General features: G+C 41.6%; 1 protein-coding gene across 9 annotated transcripts in view; it reads left to right on the forward strand.

Annotated features, from left to right (window-relative positions):
• kek2 (kekkon 2) overlaps nucleotides 1–16,393 on the forward strand; it is a 130,682-nt gene that overhangs the window by 29,234 nt on the left and 85,055 nt on the right. The gene's annotated exons all lie outside the window — the stretch shown is intronic.

The raw sequence follows: 16,393 nt of genomic DNA on the forward strand, positions 1-16,393 counted from the left end.
TAACATTAAAAGTATAAAAAAAAATACACAAGAATGAAGTAATTTCTTCTGGTAATTCTAAATCAAGAGAGATAAAACAGAAAAACTTTGAAAAATAAGAAAACGCGTAGAGAAGCTAAGATATTAAAAATCTGAAAATTATAAAACAGATATAGAATAGTAATATCGTATGCACAGCGACAAGAAAATTAGAAAAGATAGAATAAACTTCTCTTGTGGTGCTTCCAGTGTTAAACATTCAAGGAACACTACCGGGATCCTTGTATCGCAGGATTACAGGATTATAACGTCTCGAGCGCGCGCGTTATCTCTACTTCCGCGCTCCCGATATATTTGCGCGGAAACTCGCCGATAAAACGACGCATCAGTAATAAAGGAGAAAGGGAAAGAGATGATGTGGCCGCGTATTTGCACATTTTAATATTTACTCAGCGAATGCGATTAAAATCACGCGTTCCGCCTAATGCACGGGACGCGATGATTAATATTCGATTATTCCGGCGTATTTCAATCACCGGCAATCCTACCACGACTCTCGCGGCAGATAATAACGGCAACAATAATGTTGCACGAGGTAAAAGTTGTCCCGGGCGAGGAGAAATCTTTTTCTTTCGCAGTGTAATCAAGCGCGCATTACGCGAAAATTGCGAAAAAAGCACGGCTTTCAGGTAGACAAGTGTTACTAATATTAAATGTTTCGCATAAATACGAGCTCTCGCAGTCTCGCAATTTTCTTAGAAATAAAAATGCAGCGAGAGGAAAAAGTAATTTTTATTCGCGTGAGTAATGTAGTTCAATGTAATTTAGCTTCCATTATTGTCAGCAGAATTTTCAAATTATCTCTTTTCGGTATCGATTGAATTTTACAACGCGGCTAAAGCTAATAGCTTTCCAATATAGCGCTCCTTTAATTCACAAATATTTATGTATCGGATGGTATTTGCGGTACTTTACAGTATTAAGCCGTGTGTTGTCAAGTTGATGAAGGTTGAGGGAAAAGTGCGATTTTTCGCCGGTCTTGTAGTGCGTCTGTTCACATCCTGGCAGTCCCGCGATAACGTCCGGCGTATCCTTATTGACTGGGCGGCCAATAATTCGTCGGGTTCGGCGACCCGTGTAAAATAGGTTGCCGCCGCTGCTATAGGCGATGCGCTATTGCTTACGTACTGGGTGTGCCGAAACTGGTGCTCGATAATAGCGCGATCGGGCAGCAGCCTCCGTAAAGTTCTCCGCTGAAGATTAATGCCGGCTTCTAAAGTACGTATATCCCGCGGCTAAGTGGCTTCCGAATATTAGCTGCATTAATCAACAGATGAGTTTGACCCTGGTGTTATCTGCTCACCCGTTATATTTCGGAGAAAAGAATCTGTACTGTGCTAAACTACCGGGATTCAGGGGATTTTAGGATTTGAGTTCAAAACGCGAATCTCCGGGGTATCCGGAATATTGAAAGCGGACTTGCTATATAGTTTCGGCGTCCCATCATTTTTGCAAAATAAAAAAAAAAAAAAAAAAAAAGAAAAAAGAACGCGAAGATCGAAAAGTGCCAGAGTTTGTACGATGGAAAGCGAATTCTAGGATCTCGCGAACTGAAGAGCGCAAAATTATGTGAGCAATATATCGAATTCAGACTGACGGATCGTCGATGCTCTTTGGTAATAGCGACGTGGCGCGCCGCGGCGATTTCCAGAGGAGAGATACTCCATCGAAGTTGCGGTGTAAATCCCGTATATCCTGTGTGTATAGTTGTGGAGCGGAGTATCTCTCGTCGCAGCAAAGTACACGCGCGCGCGCGGGGCATGATCGAGCGCATTGAGACGTTTCGTGAGCAGATCGCGGCCAAGAGGGGGGGGGGGACTCCATTTAACAGACGTGAAACAGATACTCCGCCAAATTCGCCGATAACGTACAAACGCCCCCGCGATAAACAGAGCGTGCCACTTTCGGACGCGTATCGATTCGTAGTAACTCGCGCTGGAAGCCCTATTAGCCGCGAATGACGGAGCTTCCCCGTTAAATGTTTCGATTTGATTCAGTGCGAGGTTATTTCGAAAGTTTTCACTCCCATTGAACGCACATTATTAAAGATGGATTTTAAATGATATATTTTTCCGATGAGTTCGTGAAGTTTGCACATTAGTTTGCAATTTAGTGCGTTTAAAAGAGTTCTAGCGGCTAAATGTCGAAAGCGAAGCGATAATTATTATGAGATATTAGAATATTTTTACATTTTTGTAATATAAAAAGTAATAGTTTTTTTATTCTTATCTTTAGAATTATATTTTTTAGTATTATATATATGTTTCAATTATTGTATAATGTTTTTAGCAATTACTTTTTTATTCCAATCAAAATAGATTTTAATTATAATATCTTTTTTATACAATTTTTTGCGTGCTACAATTTTTAAGAAAATATTAGGTTTCTAAAAACAGATTTTATTTGATTGGAACATAAAAAAATTTTATTTGGGCACTGATTCGCTAAAACACTTTTTCTTTGTTTTTATCGTTCCGATAAAGTTAGTTAAGGATAATTGGCAAGTTAGTTGGGGATAATCAGCAGGAAAAGCAGGTCGCAGCAGTCAATTCTCAGTGCGGATTCTCGGAGTGGGCTGATGACCCCGGCGTAAAACAAATTATCTCACGCAAGCTATCTCGAGAGTGGTTTCCAGGATAATCGATTAAACGGATGTAGATAGGAAAATTCAGGGCTCGGCCTATTTTCAACACTAACGAAAGTGGCGTGTAGAATCGGTTAGTGTCTTGCTTATCGCATTTGCTGAATTTACGAGGAGTCTAGAGGGTGGTACAATACCATCGGGTGTCTTTTTGAAAGTAGCGATTATCTTACTGTGTTAAGACGTCAACGATGTCTGTGTTAATTGAGCAAATCCGAAATTCTTAGATTATTAGCTTTGCATTTATAAAGATTCTTTAGATTTTCGTAATTTCTCAGATTCTGGTATCGTTGGATTCTGAAACTTCCAGTATATACCGCCGTAGCAATCTTGGCAAATACGATCGAGCGAGCATTCGGGAACGTCGGGAGACATTTCCGAGCGCGCTGCATTCTAGGATTCTATTTAGTAGAGATTTACCGAAATCGCGGATAACTGAGTAATGGTCTGAAACAGTCCTATTGTTTCGGGAGAACCGTGTTCGAGCAGCAAGCAGCGATTGTTCTATGCGATTTCCTCAGTTTCTGCTAATCGAGATTACATGCAACCAATAAGAATAAAACACATTTCCTGCAACTGTGTATATAAAACACTTCGTACGCAATTAACGTGTGGTTGGAAATACGATTTATTATATATATTCTTTTTAATTAATTTCAGATTAACAGTAATAAATGTACCCAATTTTACTGCAATAGCTAGCAGTTAATAATTTTTAAAATTATATCAAGTTCGTTAAATAATTTTTTTTCCTAAATTTATCACAATTTTTTTGTAATTCTAAATTTAGATTTGATTTGTGCGGTTTATTATTAATCGGGATTTTTTTATATGGCGCTTTGCGAATCGCGTATTGTCTCTCGCTCCATATTTTCATTAAACTTGTAAATCAGAGGGGCATATATTTTAATTTGAAGGAAATTTTTTCGACATACTATCAAAATCCAACTGTCCGTAGTAGCCTATTTCGACTCGATTTACCCCGTTTAACCGCCGGGATTCGCGCCGCGCGTTTCATCGTGCAAAATGCATTTCAACAATTTATTCGCTCCGATTGACCGAATCCCAGCTGTATCGTGTTGGGATATACCTAGGCGCGTTATACTCGATCCGAACTTGGTTTAATAACGATCGTAGCTGTTCTGACCAAGCAATTACAGATCGGTCGCTCGTGGAATCTTAAACTTCTCGCATTTCTGAGCGCATTAGACAGCAACGTCTCTATTTAATGTGCGGAGAATTAATAAATTTTTAATTATTATTAATATGTGTGTTTTTCTCTATTTGTAATTATTGAAAATAAATAGTTTTACTTTTCTTTTGGCCGCTCTCTTTTCCTTAATAAAAAAACCACTAAACGTGGCGAGTCATGCGACAATTTGTAATACGTTTCACTGTATAATACATACGAGGACAATTTTGAACGGATACCGTAACGACGTTATAAATATAAATGCGGCGTAAAGGGATCTTTCTACGATCAGTACATCGGCGATAACTCGTCGGTATGATAACTATCAGCGGCGGCAACGATTATCAATCGGCTGCCCTGCGGTCCCAGGAAATTCCATGGAGGACGACGGATTGTCCTCCCGGGAGTTTCGGAGTCGTAGCCTCGTTGCGGTCGTTTCTAGTTTCAGCTCCGGGAACAATGCCGTACAACGGTGGGCGCTGTTCGCGTGGAAACTCGCGCCGCGACACTCCCAAAACTCGAACGTATTCGCGGGTCTTGCTAGCGGGACAAAATCCTTCTCCCTGGTTACGCCCCGAAAAAGGATTCCTGTCGCGCCGTGGGAGGTCAGCCACCCCCTCGATAGAGAAAGAGAGAGAGAGAGAAAGAGAGAGGAATCTTTGTTGTCTTTCCGCGGAATGACCTGCACGCGCTCCACTAGCTTTACTTCACAACTAAAACTTGTCTTTGCGTTCAGCATAATTTTATATAAAATTGCGATTCAACTATGCAGAGTGTTAAAAAAGGCTTGAAAAGCTTGATAATACTTATAAAAGTAAAATAAATTTGTTTACTTATTTTGATTAAACATTTTTTTATTTTCTTTAATAAATGCCATTTTCTAGATCTTGAATCCTTTTTCTAACATCTTGTATAATTTGTCAGATATTAAAACTCGTCAAACTCTTTATCTTCTAGACTGTTGTCAGTTACGTAGTATCAATTTGACGTGTCAATTTACGAGATATATTCGCCCTTCGAATATATTTATATATTCATTCTTTGAACAAATGTATACTGGAAGGAAGACATTTCTGTACCTGAAGCAAAGTTCAATATTATCCTGTGGCACGAGTAGTAGCAGCAGCGGCAGGGCTCCAGGCGACCTATCGATACGTATCTCTTCCGAGAGTTAAGGGAGCTTCCCAGGTGCCGCAAAGCCGATTATTTGCCCCATCCATAATATTCCCCGATCCCCCGGCACGCATGTAAACTCGACGACATATCGACAGCGGGGAAAGGGGGGGGGGAGGATGGTGGGCGCTTCTATGTAGTCGCCTAATCGTCCTTATAACACACGCACACGTCCTCCGTCACTCGCCTCTCTTCGACACCTCGTTCCTCACGATGTATATTTAAGCGCTAAACGCGGCAGCAGTTTTATTCGCCCATCGGATAGACACGTGGATAAAATCGGCATCGGAAGTCCGCATTTAGCGTTAAATATGCGCCTCGTCCGACGGAAATTCGAGCTTTCGAGCGAATCCCGACAGGGAATGAAAACATTGCAACGCCGAGTGGCTCTCGCGCGCCAGAATTCAGCCCTCTTTCCCCTGACCGGCAAAATGTCGATCACAAAATAATAGAGCCGTGTGCATGACTGATGGCGGAAACGTGGCTTCCGGTTCTCGCGAAAGCCACGCGCGCTTTCTGATCCCGACAGCGAGCGAGCGAAATCTCGTCGTGTATTTTTCCGATTAATTCGTCGGAAAGCGCTCGCTCTGATTCCGACAGCGCGCGAAATCTCTGCGTGTACCTTTCCGATTAATTCGTTAAAAAATGCATTTCCGTCCGTTACGGTTCATAATGGATCGACGTGCAAATCTACCATTTCGCCGGTCGACGACTGCTGAAATAACCATTTTATTTAGATAGAAAATCGGATAGAAAGTTCATCTTTGTGCACATATATCCTGAAATGAGCGCTAGAGTCGAATGAAAAATACCGGAAGATAAAAAAAAAAAAAAAGTGAACGAAATTTATTTGAGATTAAAAACGTCACGGTAGAGCGACTTTTGAATATTTTATTCGGTTTATTAAAGCTAAGAGAATTTCCGAGAATTAATTACGGTGAATGCGTTATCATCGTTAATGATGCGCTTTTTGCTGCATTCTCGGCGAGTTCGTTCGCGCGTCAAACGTTAATCGGCTATTACTACGTGCCAATGTCAGCTAACATCGCGAATGCGTTCACGACCGCGAATGCAAATTTTAATCATTATCGAATAACGTTACCAATAAATAATGTTAATGGCAATTTTTACATGTCAGAATGCGTCCATTGCAGAATCGTTCTGATCAGTTCACTGAATATTAATGAGGCCAAAGTCAGCGGGAATGTCACTCGCAATAATTAGCATAGTTTGTTGAAACACACGCGTAAATTTGAACTGTAAATTGCCGTAAATATTTCTAGCACATCCCGTGAGATAAAATAAAAACACATTTCATCCAATATCAAAATGAAGGTACGAGAAGGAGAAAGGATACGGACAACGAGGGGAATTTAATTGTCTATTCGTAAAACAGCCCAATTATCAGTTCGCAACGTATGTGTTATAAAAGCAAATGAAAATATGAAACATATAGAAATTTTGAATTTTTTATATTGAGCCACGTGTTTTTAAATCATTAGTTCTCTATTTTTAATGAACAACAAGACGAATTGAGTTGTTGCCGTGATAGCGATGAGGCTAAATAACGAGTCACGTTGGAATTTTCGTATTTCCATAAGCCAGGATCGGTGGTCGCCAAAAAACGAGTTTGCCCGTCGATGCCTTTTCTGCTCCGGCTTTGCTCCCAGGATAACAGGAAACGTGTAGCCAGAGGCGTCCTGGGGGAACGTTAGTGCGGTTAGACAGTTTCCAGAGGTTTCGACGTGCGGTAGCCGCGATTATTTTTCACAGACAAGCTCGAATAACTTGGCTTTCACGTAGCGCGAGATTATTTAAATCGCAATCATTTCGCCCGGCGAATTACACCTCGCCGCGATGAGCTGAATTTAGTATGCAAATGAGCCCTATTATCTTAATTATCTTGCTTTTGTAATATTTCTGATTGTTCTGAACAGATTTATTCTCATGGTGGAACTTTGATTAACCGCTTAATGTCGCAATAACGCGCGACACACACCAGAAAACAGAAAACGCAATCATTGCGATGATTCGTTGAATTACATTTGAAAGCGCAAACGCGAAGAAACATTAATGTAAAGTTCACTGCTGTGCTTGTTATATGGGTATTAAAACATCGCGTTCGATTACAGTTGGGAGAAGCTTCGAAATAGCAGCATATATTGCAGCCTGAAGCGTTTCCATGACTCGAACATATTGTATTTCGTCAAAGACAGAATTAATGGTTGTCAATCTCACGCGATCGTTTTCCGATACGCTTGTTACCGTAGTTTCAAGAATCAGGAGCTACAGCTGACTGAAAGAAGGAAATATAAGAAGATTTGTCTCGCGTGATACGTTGCCCAAAGCTTTTCGCCCAAAGTTTTGCTTTAATTCGTGCAAAATAAGCTCAATCGCGCTTTTTCACAAAGGCAAGTTAATCCCGGCGGCGCTCCGGCCGGAAGCTAATAGTCCTTTTTGCCGTTGCGAAAGAAGCTCGATCGATCGATCGCCGGGGAAAATTAGAAATTTACGCGCGGTAGCGCGGGAGTTTGTAAGCAATATCCGCGTTCCGATGCCAAGCAATTAAACTTTCATCGATCGACGGTTCATTCGCCGTCAAACCCGGAGTTTTTCCCCTCCCCCCCCCTTTCTCTCTTTGGCGCGCGCTTTCCGATCGCGTTTCATACTCGGAGTATAGTGATCGGTGGGAAAGGGGCGACTATCGGTCGCCTAAAGCCCCCACGTCCGCGGACGCTTCCATCCGCCCCTGTCGTCGAGCATAAATTTGTCCGGGTGATTTGTCGGCGGCCGTCCGTTTTCGGCCGTTTATTTCGCAAATGCTCGTGTATCGATGAAACGCGCGCGCCGCAACTGTGTCTCGCCGGGATTTAATCCCGTACGCGCGCGCGACCGTCGAGTGTCCTGCCAAAACGTCGCGGATAACGTAAAGGCGAATTTACACGATCCAAATTTGCCGATTGTCGTGCTCCACAGTTAAATCATTCGAAGTGAAAAAAAAGCTACTGTTATATTCCGTTTTCGCCTGATTTTCTTCTCGTATATTCTAAAGGAGGAAGATCTGACAACTTTAATGATGAATTGAGTGCATTAAATCTTCCCTCGCATTTTGCGTAATTTATGCGAAACAATGGTCAAGTTCGAACTGGCGTAAATTCGACTTAATAAACACGAAGCTTAAAACGCAACTGCAGTATCGGATTTTCGATTTTAATAAAGGAAATAGGTACGGTAATTGAATTATTATTGACGCGGCTCCGACGAGAATTTAATTAGCTTAAGTAAAGTATTTTCGACGGTGCAGCCAATTGCCGCGAAAATGTTCGACAGGCTGAAAATATATCTATCGAGCTGGCTGTCACGATTAATCAATTTGGAGGAAGTATATTTACCGTACGTAACTGCTTTATTGATTTAACTTACGCAAAATATTTATTGATTTCACCATTGCCATGTCTGATTAATTTTCGCGAGACGTGGCATTATTAAGCTGTGTAAGTAAACCGAATAATTTATGTTGAAAAATATGACGGAAAGTATTTTGATAAAAATTTAGTAACTTGTTGGAAATTTTTAATTTTCCATCTTTTCACGTTGGATATTTTTAATTTTTACATGCCAGCGTAATTAAATTTTCTCTCTCTTGTTTTCTATTAAAACCAAATATTTAGATATTAAAATATTTATCTTTATTTTACACAATGCGCAACGATAACTTTTTTTATCAAATAAAAACAATGAAAGATAATTTATTCCTGGATATATAAAACGTCGTGGAATTAATAAGCAATTTACACCCACTTAACTTAAATCCCAGATTAAAGGTTCCGAACCACTTTCCACGCTATTATCAGCGTGTGCACACACGTGCACACACGTGATTTACAATGATCCATCCCGTCGACTCTAAATCGAGCTGAGTCCAATAAAGCGGCCGCGCCATCGAATATCTTTTTTTATCGCTTACTGCGTGCGCGATCGAGCGTTTTCGAATCGCCGGATAAAACAGCCTCGAATTGGTCGTTTCGCCCCGGCATCGATGCCGATGGTTTCGCCGTAGGAATTACTTTGTAAAAAATCGCTTCACGGACGATCGCGGCGCCCGGCGGACGCGCCGCCCGGCGTAATCGAGTCCTCGAGCAGCGATCGACCGGAAACGGGACGATAAGAACGGCGAACGGCGGTGTCACTCGTCATCGTGAATGCGCATATCTTACCCGCAACCAATTTGCCTGGCGAGCGAAGCGATTCGTCGCACGTGTCCCTTCAGGCGATCAGGATGCTAACTGCGAGGGTGAGTTGAAAAAGTTTCCGTAAAGTTTGGATTAAAAAATAAGTATTAACTATAAAAATGACAATTATTTAGAAAAATGAGTTTTTTGTGTACTTTAATGTCTGAATTTTATTGCATTGAAAAGATAATTATGTAAAAAAATAAATGCGATATTATTTGAATTTTTTAAGTACTTTTTAATGTGGAATTTATGGAAAAATTGTTCAACTCGCTCTCGTGTACTGCGACACATTGCAGCTTTCTTTATCAAATGTAAAATTAACATGGAAGAAATTTCTATTTAAATTTATCAGCAAATATTGCAGATACAATGGATATAGGTATTCAATATCTCGCTACATTTCCATGGTGGTGTTTCGAATTCGAAATTGGCGTTTTTATTTAAATAAAAACAGTTTTCACAACGTTCCATAACGAATAAATGCATCGTGCGCTGAACCGCTACTCACCTACCCGCTGCTCTGCCGTGCGTACATAAAAATCTAAATTCATCGAATTTGCGTCAATCGTGCGTGTCGACAGCAGCCATAGTGCCGGGCACGCGCTTTGTATTCGTCGGTCTTTCGTCGATTGCGGTAAATCGACGAAGCCCGGTCGATGTCGGATAAACAACGAGAGCAGTCAATTTACCGCGAAAATATCCGACGGGAATTAAAATATTGCGGCGGAAACGGGGGGAAAATCAGGGAGAAGGGAAGCAAAAAGACAGAGGGTCGAAGAGAATACCATGGCTCGTTTTATCCCGGCGTCTGCTGACTCGAGTCCTTTCTCGCAGAAATTCCGGATACGTTTCGCTGCCACGGCAGTATCGATTATTATGTTAGACGATAGGCCAGATCTGGAAGTTTACTCGTTCTAGTTAAGGTCGTCCTTTTTCATCATTTTTCTCCTTGGAAGCAAGGGCAACCGGAAGAAAAGAACGGCGGATTATCGGGGAACGAAATCCTCACAGAGAATCTCCGAAATCCTTGCGAGATCATAAAGAGGTAGCTCCATGTACACGGTGTTCCAAAAGTCGCGACTTTTTATCCCAGGAATAAACTTGTGTCACTTTCTATTACCTAAACTTCTGTTATCTAAACTGTTATCTAACTTTCTGTTATCTGAATCTTTTCTTGTTTACTTTTACTGTTGTATCTAAAAAACTTTTTGTTGTGTAAAACAGAAAGCTTTAGACAATCCCCCCGCTTTAGACAATCTATAATTTTTATAGAATTTGAGATATAATTATATTTATAATTTTATACATTATGCCATTTAAATTTTAGCATTAAAAAAATCAAAGTATAACAATATACACAAAATACCAGTGATTTGTATTTTATATGTATATTTTAATTCTTTAAATTTCTTTTATTACATAAAGTTATAAACAAATTTCTGTCTTAAATTATGTCGCAAATTATAAATTGTGTAAAGTTAATTCGCCAAAAATATAGTTTAAAAATTGCAAAAAACGATGTACAAGAGACGCGCAATCTCCGCGTACTATCGATTAATACGACTTGTATTCCTCGTCGCCATAAAGATAACTTATTTCCACGTCCGGGCGGCAATTAATAACCGGACATTCTAATTACCATCACCTTTGCCAGGAGTTAATCCGACGGCCAGCGATATTTTTCCAGCTTTTTCATGAGTAATTGCGTATCCATCGAATCCGAGCTTCATCGTTGATACGACCGACCGTTATTATCGGCATTAGTCTATGAACGAACGGCATAATGTCTGGCGAAGCGGGATCGCGAATGAAGTGCGGGGATTGCTTTGATCCATCATCGAGATGAGGCATGGCGGCACTCTCCCCGGCTAGTTGATTCGACAGAGAGGTATGCCGCGTTGATGAGCCCGAGGATTTCATAGTGCTCGTATGACTGCTCTCTCGTCCTGATTATCGCGCGCGTCCTATTGCAGAAATGTCAATTTGATTCTATTCGCCGCGCATACCGCGTAAATCGAAAGACTAAATATAAAAGGTTTATTCAATCGGTACGATTTTTCGACAAAAAGTATTTTTACATAAAGAACAAATATTCTAAATGTAATTTTAATTTAACTCTTGGCAGATTTTGATTGCGCTGTTAAAAAATTATCCTTGTAATCTGACATTACAAGCAACTTTAAGATTTAATTTTTAAAACGAACAAACAAATAGATAAATAAATAAATAAATAAATAAATAAAACAAATATACAATCACAGGATTTAATTTCATTTGAAGTGATATATGTCGTGGCTCAAAAGATTCATCGCGCATGTTAATTCTACATAAAAATAATACGATATAACAAGGATAATAGAAAATGTCAGTATCGCAAAATGTCTGTTTCCTTGAAGAAAGAGAACGCCCTTGTCTCTGACAAGTATCAGGAAACGAAAATTTCCAGTTTCTGTCGCGTCGCAAATTCGATTGCGGGGCGGAAGGAAAATCCGGAGAGACAGAAGGGATGCGGGGACGAGGTCCTTTCTCGCGGCGTTATCGTCCTCGCCTATGCGCGCATCACGATTCTTGGCAACATCGGCCGCTCTTAAGGATCCTCAAACGGTTCTCGCGAAACGAGGAAACGTCAGGCCGTCTCGTCATCTGTGGCTCTTGGAGCGAATTCAACGGTCTGGCTACGGTCCAACCATGTTAATGGTCTCCTCCCACGAGCGACTTTGAAATTGCAGCGCCTAATTCAATGCCCGCTGTGTCCGTTTCGGCGCGCAATTCGGCGTTGAGATAAGTCCTTCCGGATTTATGAACCATTCTATTGTCGCATCTTTGGAACCACGTTAATGTCGCTTTCTAGAAATGCGGATTCTGTGTTCCCTGATGTTTTTACACCGATAGATTTTATACTTGCACTCGCGTAGTTCACAAATGCGCGCGGTTTTATTTTCACTTTAACGCAGCATCAACTCTTTAGACGATTTATAATTCCTGACAGAACTCAAGATAAAAATTTCTTTATAATTTTATATAATGGAAAATATTTCACGAATCGGAACACATACCAAATATATATGTATATCAGCGATACATATTTTACACATGATGTCCTGATTCAAATATTTCTTGTTACGCAGCACATAAAACAGAATTCTATTTCGAATTCTGTCACGAATTATAAATCGTTTAAATTGGGCTTTATGTAATATTAGAGTACAATTCAATTATTTGATAAAATCGTTCAATCTAACAATTTAATATAACACAAGTACCGAATAATTCAACGGTCCAGCAATTTAAAGCGTTCGCAGCTTTATTTAAAGCAATCTAAAGAATGTCAGAGTTTAACGACATGACAATTCAAGAACGCTGTCTCTCAGGTCCTGAGAGAGCTCTTAGACTCGGAGAATCTTGAAAATCCCATCGCTGAAAGTCTTTCCATCCGCGGCTCCCTTCGCGACAGCGAGTCCTCGCAAATCCGAGCGCATAATCCATTTTACGCGCGAATTAAGCGAGCGCCGCGTGCCGAGGAGCATCGCGAGCGCTATTAAATAGTGAATCTTCCCCGGAGTCGCGCGGGTACTCATTTCCGGTCGTTCGACATTGCCGGAATTGCGTGCGATATATGCTCTCGTCGAGGTGCTTTTTTTCCCTCCTTTGTCACCGTTCTCTTTGTTCGCTCCTCCTTCCCACTCCGACGTCTGCTTAAGAATACTCACCTTCTCGCGCCCGTATCTCTTCTCCAACCGTGAAATCGTCCGATATTGCAGACGTTCGCGTCGATCCGACTCTTCATCGATGAGAGTCATTTACATCCGGCAATATTCATGGCGTCGTGAGATCAAAGCGCGAAATCGGCGACAGCGGTCGGAACAGGATCACCGGCAGTAATCAAGACGGCGCGTAATCGTTTAATAACGCGGGCGGGCGCGCGTGATAACGAGGCCGCGGAAATTGGAATTCGCGTCACGCGTCCGGTCGCTCCGAGCGAAGCGAAGCGCTCGAATTTCACGGATCATCCTACACGGATATCGGAATACATCTCTTGGATCTCCGAAAGAGGAAATTTGGATTCTTGAATTTTTAAATTATCACTTCCTAGGATTTTCTCTTGCGAAATTCTCGGACTCTAGTATTTTGAAGTAAAATCCTCTCTTTTGCTCCGCACGATTTTCCTAATTATTCAGTGAGACAATCGATAAAAGTTACGATTCAACATGTATAAGCTATGCTTCACGCACGTTAATGTCGGCGTTGGCGCGCATAGTTGGCTCTCGCGAGAATTAATTTTATCACACTAACCGTGCATAACGCGCTATTAATTCTAGGACGGACGTGTCTATCTCCCTCTCTCTCGCCTTTCCTTCTCACTCCTCCGCCGCTCATCCTCATGACGGAGGATTTACGAGGTACAGGCTCGCTTTCAGAAATGAAAACTTCGTTTCAATTTCATACATAGCAGTTCTCTTTCTTGGCGGAATTACACGGTATATTTTAGCGCTTTACGCGCGGCGGAGCGCCCGCCCTGTATTTCACGACTAAGTATCGGCTTACGTATTCGCACAGAAAGGATTAATTTTATCGTAACCCCCGGCGTAAACAACGCGGGCGCGCGCGCATTTAATACACCGACGAAGGCACAGAAGCTGCCGCGGCGCACTGCTCTCTATCTCGAACTGGCTGCAATTCGAAAACGGGAAGACTTGATCTAACTTTAACAAGCACAAACTCGCGATATATCCAAGAGTCCAATCAAAAGTCTATTTTATAAATATATCAAATATAAATTACTTGATGTTATAAAAGTTATAAATGGTAACCGAATTTACTGATTTTGAAATATATATTATAAATACTTTGTTCGGTGTTAAACAGGCATTTTCGTGTATTTCTTTATCAGGTTGTGTTTGTTGGCTTCTGAAATTTTTGATTTACGACAAAATGATGTGAAAATTTAATTTATGTGAAAATTATGTAACATATATTTTTAATCTGAAAAGTTGTTTCCGTTTTCCCGAAAGTCAGTCAAATGGAAATATGGCTTCTTAAGCGATTTACATATCAATCGAGCCGAGAACACGATTATTCGCACCTCGCGTTTCGTCGCCTCGTTCTCTAGGCATTGCTTAGCTTCACACGCCGATAAGCGTACTCTTCTTCCGGTCGCGAGGAGGGCGGTTGGCTCGGCGAAGGATTTACGAGGTGCACCCGTGACCTCTCAGAAACGAAGCTGGCGTTTAAATAGTCGTTCCGGGGCGAGGATTTGTGGGCCGCCAGCATACTAGGCCATCGGCGGTGAATCGCCGAAATTCCGCATAATACGAAGGCACGACGACGGTGGCGAACTCTGACCCTTCCACCTCCCATTCTCTCTCTCTCTCTCTCTCTCTCTCTCTCTCTCTCTCTCATTTCTCTTCGAGTCGTTCATTTCCTCTCTTTCTCTCTCTTCGCAACCCTGCTATTGTCGATCCCCGAGTGTTGCAGCGGCCAGGAAAAGCAAGAGATGCCGTTTAATAGCGTGCTGCACGAACATGGATCGTCGTTTCGGTTTTAGCACGTTGACTAATGGCGTCGCGGCGCCCTACAGTCGCCGTCACCCCATTGTCTATTACGTGAACCTCGCGTCGCGTCGCTGTACGCGCCTACAAACAGCACGCGCGATGCGACAGCTTGCACGCGCGAACTTTTCCGCCGCGGCGTTTGCCTTCGCTCCGCGAGACTTCGGATTAGCATTTAAGTTGGTTTGCATACTTAACGCGGGATCGTCGCGCGGTAAGTCGCGCCATAACGGTGTACGGCAAATCCGTGCTGTTTCAGGCTGCGTGGCGATCCAGAACTACTACAATTGTTTTTCTTATCTATGTACTCTTTACTGTTGAATTTAATTTTTCGCGAGAAAATATTGATAGAATATTTAAAAACCTTTTTAAGAATTCTCTCAAAATATAATATTGCTCGGCTTAATTTAATTTAGAGAGATTTCGCAGTTATTCAATACACAACTCAATACACAGGTTCGTGTTGTTTCTAATTACACGTTTCTAATTAACGCGGAACTACAATGGTTCTTTTCATCAATATTTTCTTTAATTTTGAATCTATTGTTCGTGAAAAAAAATACCATGAGACCGATATAAATAATTCATTAAAATGTACGGATTTCCTAAAAATGACTTTAATTAAAAATATATGACGCTTGGTTTAATTTAATTTCAAAACGGCACACAGTTATTCAACGTTGATATGCGACAGATTTGTGTTGTGTAGTGACCCAAAACTGCAACTGTCCTGTACGCGCATCCTTCAATTTCGAATCTATTTTCCCGTGAAAAAAAACTACCGTGACGTTGATAAAATATTTAGAAAGATCTTTGGTACATAAAAATTCTCTCATGGCTTTAATTGAGAATGCATGACGTTTGATTTAATTTCAAGTGAATTTAATAGCCGTGAAGTCACTCAACACCGGCTACTTAATTACTCAAATATCGCTGCCGTCGTCACGCGCTGAAATAATAAACGCGCTGACGGTACCGAGGGCGCGCCCGGAGGGACGGCATATCGTTTTTAATGCTGTTTTCTGCTGAGGGGATGATTTTCCGTCACGCCACGCGCGCCTAGAATCACTTGAGCGTTTAATAGCGCTCCGCCGCGGATCCTCGTTCTGGTTACAGCGGTTTCCATTGTTTTACTGAGCCACCGCACGCGATGCGAAACGTGTGTACATTTTGCATAGAGGGTGTCTCCCGAGCGCCGCGCAATTTCTCCCGATTACGCATTCCCCGGCGGAATGTTCGAGTCAATCTTCCCACGGGAAAATTTAATAACGGGTCATCTTTATTCAGAGCTTTTTTTATCCGTCGGACGTCGGAGCGTCGTATTAAAATTCTGTTAAGGTAAAGCCTCACTTGAAATTGAATGAAGATCCAAATATCGTTTTCCGCCCGACTCGCGAGCATCGAACGCTCCCGGTATATTTATTAAAAAAATCGGATTGCTCGTTAAATTCACAACGTCGACCGTTCGCCGCGGGAGCGACGGTCCGCGCAGCGCGAATTTAATCGAGACACAAGACTCACCCATTTACTCGGCTCCGGAATGAAATTCACTCGAACCGTTAAG

The sequence above is a fragment of the Linepithema humile genome, chromosome 1 (assembly GCF_040581485.1).
Source record: "Linepithema humile isolate Giens D197 chromosome 1, Lhum_UNIL_v1.0, whole genome shotgun sequence".
Classification (NCBI taxonomy): domain Eukaryota; kingdom Metazoa; phylum Arthropoda; class Insecta; order Hymenoptera; family Formicidae; genus Linepithema; species Linepithema humile.